This window comes from Plecotus auritus (assembly GCF_963455305.1).
Source record: "Plecotus auritus genome assembly, chromosome: 8".
NCBI classification, from domain to species: domain Eukaryota; kingdom Metazoa; phylum Chordata; class Mammalia; order Chiroptera; family Vespertilionidae; genus Plecotus; species Plecotus auritus.
In genome coordinates, this window is record NC_137782.1 from 149,660,003 (window position 1) to 149,666,919 (window position 6,917).

General features: G+C 51.7%; 1 pseudogene across 1 annotated transcript; it reads right to left on the reverse strand.

Moving 5' to 3' along the window:
* Window positions 1–3,483: 3,483 nt before the first annotated feature.
* On the reverse strand, window positions 3,484–3,811 carry LOC308256701 (large ribosomal subunit protein eL37-like; annotated as a pseudogene). The gene has a single exon. The product of its transcript is annotated as a large ribosomal subunit protein eL37-like (transcript).
* Window positions 3,812–6,917: the final 3,106 nt, after the last annotated feature.

The window sequence follows — 6,917 nt, forward strand, 5'->3', positions numbered from 1 at the left end:
TCTCTGGGAGGCAGGGAGGGTCTTACCCACTACCTTCAGCCGGGAGAACCCTGACAACAGCAACTCAGGACTGAATCTGCCTCCGTTCGCATACTGGCTGCGCCACTGCCATTTGTGCGCCGGGGCGCTCGTGATGTGGCCCCTCCGCGCCCGCTTTCCTCACCCACACCGGGGAGACTCACAGCACCCCACTCGCGGAAGGGTCAGAAGTGTCCTGGAGGTGATCCTGGGAGCCCTCACCAGGCACGTGGGAGGCGCCGAGTAGAGGGAAGCTGTTATCATAAAGTCCAGTTGCCCCGTGAGGCGGCCAGTGGGTTCTCTCGCAGAGGCCTTGTCCTCTCGTAGTGTCCCTGTTTGTAAGACAGGCTGTATGTGTCGTGTTCCGAGCCCCAGTCCTGATGCTCACACAGCCCTCGCCTCAGCCTCGCGAGGCAGGCGGTCCTCTATCACTGGTTCCATTGGGTCAATCCCTGTACGTTAAGGAGGCTCGGGAGCAGCTGTGTAAGGAAGGCAGGTATGTTCTCAGAATCCCCGCCCCCATGTGGCCAGCCTGAGGTCCCCATGAGGAGAACCAATGAGGGCAAGTCCCCTCCCCCCAAATCTGGAGAACCAGGGCTTGTGGGGCTGGGGTTGGGGCTGGGGTTGGGGCTGGGCCAGGGAGGGGTGGGCAGGGAGGCGGGCTGCCAGGCAGTCCTGGGGCACTGGTGCAAGAGCTCTAACGCGCAGAGAGAGAAGAGCTGGGTGGGCAGTGAGGGGCCTGGACTGTCTCATCCAGTAGGGAGGACATCCTGGTGCTCACAGGCTAACTGGCCAGAGTAGAAAGTAACAGCTCCCAAGGCCTCTGGGGCAGAACTGAGGGCCGAGGGGCATTAGGGCAGCTCCCCAAGCTTTTGCCCCTCTCTGAAGTGTGCCCTGGGTGTGCCTCCTGCTGAGATGGAGTCCAGTGCTGGGGGATCCCCTGCCATACCCAAGAAGGGGGCTGAGCGCTCGAGAGCCCTGGACGCCCTCTTCCGATGATGCTTGAAATATTTCAGGGGAGCTGCTTGCCCTCTTCCCCCTGCTGCCCCTCAGCCCGGCCCAGCAGCTGTCCCCAGGTAGATTAAGCTGTTTCTTCTGCAACATCTGCCTCCGGATGGTCTCCTTTTAGTCTAAAAACAACCTAACCATATTGGTAAAGAGAAGTTTGATAAAAATTATCAGCCACAATCCTGCCAAACTGTCATTTTTTTCTGTTTTGGTTTTTTTTTGGGGGGGGGGGGCAGGGCGGGGGAGGCTGATCTGCACAGACCATGCCCACTTGCTCTTACTCCCTGTGGATTTTGATGGGGTTTTGGCCACTGCGGGGCACCATCCAGAGGCTGGAAAGAGGGAGGATGGTAAAGGTGGGGTGTTCATCTCTATTCCTTTGCTAGGGCTGCCATACAGAGTGCCATAGACTGGGTGGCATATATAGCAGAAATTTATTTCTCACAGTTCTGGAGTCTAGAAGTCCAAAGTCAAGGTATCAGCAGGTCTGATTTCTTCTGAGGTTTCTCTCCTTGGCTTACAGATGGCCACCCTTTCACTGTGTTCTCATTTGGTCTCTCTTCTCTGTGTACATGCTGCTGGCATCTCTGTGTCCAAATTTCCTCTTCTGACAACGGTACCCACCAGGCTGGATTAGGGCCTACCTAATCTTAATGTAACCACCTCTGTAAAGGCCCCATCTCCAAATACAGTTGTATTCTGAGATGCTGGAGGTTAGAGCTTCAACAGGAATTTCGGAGGAACACACTTTAGCCCATAACACCATTTCCCTTACTCCCTTTCTATAGGGTCATTGAGGGCTTGCTGTGCCCCTCCATAGAAGGTCACAACTCTTGCCAGTGAGCCAGTCCACAGCCAGTTCTCTCCGGGGCCCCATCAGGCTAGTGGAGTTAATGGTGCTGGGCTGTTCCAGCCCCTGAAGTACACACACACACACACACACACACACACACACCTCTCACCCCCACCTTTGTAAATAGTCCCTGTATTCAACTCTCCCGCATTATGCATTTGAGCATGCCACCTGCTTCCTGCTGGGCCCCTGAGACACCAGGTAGGGTGGCAGACCCAGCAGTGCTCCCAGAGCTCTGAGGATTTCCACCTGGTGGGTGGGAGCCTCTCCTGATCACTGTCTTCCTTGGCGTTGGAATACTCTGCCCTGGCCGCTTATGCGACAGCGGATGCCTTCAAACAGAAGGTGCACACCTCTAAGAGTCTCGATGGCCCTTGCACTCCTTCCCACAGATGTCAACCGAATGCCTGAATGTTCTACTTGGCAGCGCCTCACTTTCCCCCAGCTGCCAGCCCGACTCTCAAATTTCTGTGATTTCTTTTGTTTTATGCAACTCAGTAGCCTCCTTCCACTCTTTCAGCCCATTCAGGACATTCCCCAGGGGCTTCACATTTCACACCCCCAAAGGCCTCCTGGTTGGGGCCAAACAGAGGCATCCTCTGGGAGACGCTGCCACCGATCTAAGCTAACAATTTTCCCTCCGCATTACGGCCTTTTTTCACCTGATGTCGCATCATGACAACCTTTCCATGTGTTATACAGTCTCCTGACATTCCAAGAGCTAACATGCCTCGGTTTACCCAACCACTCCCCTGTTGTTGGATATTTATGGCATTTATGTTTTGTTAAACAAATGCTTAGACCCAACCCCTCATCTTCTTTTCCCAAGTCTTAGGGATGCCGAAGTGGTCCATAGCCAGTGCTTTCAGCCACCTTCCTTTGCAGAAAGCATTGACTTCCCCCGAGGTGTTTTGAGCAGATGGATGTGGGTGGTGCTGGCCCAGGCCCCAGGCTCTCAGGACGGTCACTGAGAGGGACTCATGAAGACCAGCAAAGCTCTCTGTCGACCTTGGGACTTGTCTGAGAGGGAACAGCTGCCAGGCCTGTCAAACGTGGAGCCTATTTTAAAGGAATTATGACAGGAAGAGCTCTGCCATCAAACATTCTAATAGCTGCTACTTACTTCCACACATTTCCATCTAGAATCCTACAACCCGTGTAACGGGCCAATGAGAACACTTGCGTTTAATGTTGAACTTAACAAACACAGAATTTCCCAAAGTTGGGGCCATGGAGCACCAGGCTCAAGGCCTCCTCCAGAAGAGTGTTGAGTGGTCAAGAAAATGTGGAAAATACTCTCCCCACCTCTAGTGCATTTAGTAAAGTCTCAGAATCAGGCCATAAAGAAACATATTCATTCATTTTAAAAACCTAATACACCCATGTACACAGGCAATAGGGTAGTGAAGACCTGGGGGTGGGGTGGGTAGGGGCTGGGAGAGGGGAGTAAGGGAGGGGGAAGAAATGGGAGATAATTGTAATACTATCAACAATAAAAATATATTTGAAAAACAATAATACATATTTCCCAAATTGGCTAAACCTTTTTAAAATTTTTATTGTTTTATTTTATTTTTTAAAACTGAGATTTATTGTGCGACTAATCATTGAAATCCTTCAGATGAACTGGATGCGGCAACAGCTGCTTTTGGGTTTAGGTGTTGTTCCTTCACGGAATCCATGCCTGAATCCGCGGTACACAATTTTCAGGTGCCTCATGCGGCCAGTAACGGTAGTGTTTCGTCCTTTAGCCCTGGCACTCCAGCCATACTTCCTTGTGCGCTTGGCGGGGTAGCCGCACTTGCCACAGGTGGACTTCTGCCGGTGGTAGCAGGTGGACTTCTGCCGGTGGTAGGCCTTCGAGCCGCAGCAGCAGCACAGCGTGTGCGTCTTGTTGCGGCGCTTGCCGAACAGTGACGTCCCCTTCATCATCTTGCTTCTGCCATCGAGACCCCCCCCCTTTTTTTAAAATATATTTTATTGATTTTTTACAGAGAGGAAGGGAGAGGGACAGAGAGTTAGAAACATCGATGAGAGAGAAACATCGATCAGCTGCCTCCTGCACACCTCCTACTGGGGATGTGACCGCAACCAAGGTACATGCCCTTGACCGGAATTGAACCTGGGACCTTTCAGTCCGCAGGCCGACGCTCTATCCACTGAGCCAAACCAGTTAGGGCACCCCCCCCCCGCCCCTTTTTTAAACATAATATCAATGAACATTTCATGAAACTTGAGGTTCATAAAATGGGCTTTAGAAAACATTGCCCAAAGAGCCTCAACGTCTTTCTGAGTAAAAATAAAAGGGAGAATGAGCACATTGGCCACTGCTTTAGAATGGTAATTGCTGATATAGACGTGAGGGTTTACTGGAGCGCTGGATTAATGAGGTCACCCCATGCTTTGAGGAGGCCAACCAGCGGCAGTCCTGGGGTATGGAGCAGCACAAGAAGAAAATACCAATCAGGTCAAAGGGGTTTGTGGTAAGGTCTGGAGTGACAGGTTGCATTTTCACAACTACAAACGCAAAGAAGTTAGGGTCGTGTTGTGAATCTTTTGAGGAAAAATCAACATAGAAAAAATCCTAGTCTTCTCCTAGACCAGTGGTCGGCAAACCGCGGCTCACAAGCCACATGTGGCTCTTTGGCCCCTTGAGTGTTCTAACGCCACTTCTTCAAAATAGACTCGCAAGGCCGAAAACCGACTTCTGCGCATGGGCCACGAAGTTTCAATCGCACTGTATGTGTGCGCCCACAGGTGGCATTTTGTGGAAGAGCCACACTCAAGGGGCCAAAAAGCCGCATGTGGCTCTCGAGCCGCTGTTTGCTGACCACTGTCCTAGACTGTTTCTTACTACTTTTTTTGTAGACTGTATTCTGAGCTGGAGGGGGGCTGGTGTGGGTCTGTGTCTGAGATTTCCCACTTAACCAGCAACCAGGCACTGTCAAGGTCAGGCAGCGCAGGGACAGCTGGTGGACAGACCTTTCCAATTCTTTTTAGAACAAGGGCGTGTGACGTGGGTGGTCCTAATTCTGTGCCATTTTTGCCGCTGTGTTGCCTGGGATGGTTTTCCCTGGTGCCAAACAGGACACTGCGGGGTCACGAGCAACCATCCACTGTGACTTCCCTCCCTCCCTGTCCCCTAACCCAGTCCCAGCCTTCCCCCAAGGTCAGGCCAGATCCTAGGGAAGAGACTGGTGGGAGTAACCAAGCTGAGGTGCTTGGACAGGCCCAGGAGCCACTGCATTCTCAACAAACACTGGTTGAGCTGCAGCAAGGAAGGGTGTCTGCTTGCCCAGGACCACTGCCCAGAGCGGAAGAGGGGAAGGGAAGGGCAGAGGTGAGATCTGACTGGGAAAAGAAAGGGTCAAAACTGTCGTTGTGTGCTGGTCTGGGCACCCACTTCTGCATTTCCCGTGCGGCCCAGCTGAGTGCAACACAAAGCTGGTCCTTCTCCTCCTTAGCTTCCCCCTCAGTGACCACCGGCCCGGATGGAAAAGCGGCCTGGCAGTGGGTGCTCTGGGCAGGCTTCTGCGTCCCCGGTGGGATTCCTCATCCACGCAACTGACAAGTGCGTGTGAGGTTCCTTGTGAAGCTGTCTACTTAGGAGCAGGGCATCGCAAAAATATGCAGCTGTCCCTGGTTCGTGCTTCCGAGTGAGGACGGACAGCAATGGCCCCCGAGAGGAGGCTGCAGAGAAATCAGGGGAGGGGAGAAGATGCTCACAGCCAGCTAGGGCCATGCAGAGGGTCAGGGACAGTACCCTCAGATCTGGTATTATTGAAATAATAATAATATCAACAACAACAATGAGAACAACAACAATGAGAATGAGAACAGTAACAACAATATGATAGCTCATGCCTTATTCATTCATTCAGCTAATACTCACTGAGTCCCTCCTAGGTGCCAGGCATGTGTTGGGCACCCAGCATATAAGTAAACACTACCTTTGTTTCCAATGTACTTACAGGCCAAGGTAGTATCCAATGAGTTTGCAAATACATCATCACATACCATGATCACAGCAACGGTTTGTTGGAGAGCTTACCAGGTACAAAGCATTGTGCTTTGTATGGGTATTATCTCATGTAATCATCACAGCAGATCTATGTGGCTAATGCTTTTATTTTCCCATTTTACAGATGAAGAAATGGAGGCTCAGAAAGATGAAATCCCATGTCATCGGGCATAAAGACGGTCTGTAACTAGACATGAGGAGGGAGGGATCCAGACTTATCCACCACCTTTCTTTAGCTCTTGGAGGGGGAAACTCTCAAGTGCCCTGGAAAACCACATCTGGTTGTATCTGGAACTCAAGGGAATGGCTACTGACCCTCTGAGATTCAGGGGGGAATTACCTGCTGGGTGTGAAAGGTCCTGGACCCTCCAACCAGCAGCATCTCCTCCTGGGCGGCACATCACAATCGCTGGGAAACCTACACGTCCTGCTGCCTGGGCCGGCTCTCCAGAGGCATGACTTATGGGGTGAGCTAGGCATCGGGATTGCAAAGAGCTCCTCACAAGACTGTAGAGTGCGATCAGAGCTGGGGCCCGATGCCCAGCAGCATTCTGCAGCTTTTCAGTCAGCGGCGACCCTGGAGTTGGTCAACCCTCCCCAAATCCAAGTATTTCCTGGAGGCCAGAGGCAGCTTCTTGACGTGATCATAACATTGAGTTTCTTTGAAATGCCTGGAGGTCCTGAGAGGAGACTCCGATTCTCTGACTGCTGAGAGTTCCTAGTCCCTCCAGCCCCCTCCTGTCCATCACACGACTCTTTCCTGCCCTGAGGCAGGATGCTCACCCCCACCTGCTTCCCAAACCAATTATTTTCTTTTTGACAACCATTAAAGATAAAATTTTAAAAATCATCTAAGAAGACACGTAAAACCCACTGGAAATTTCAAAGCCATGAGTCATCGCACTTCTGGGCCCCCTCAGATTCTTATGTAAGGTTGAGTCACTTTTGGTGAGGTCCATGCATAGCAGATGCGTGTGTGTGTGTGTGTGTGTGTGTGTGTGTGTGTGTGTGTGTGTG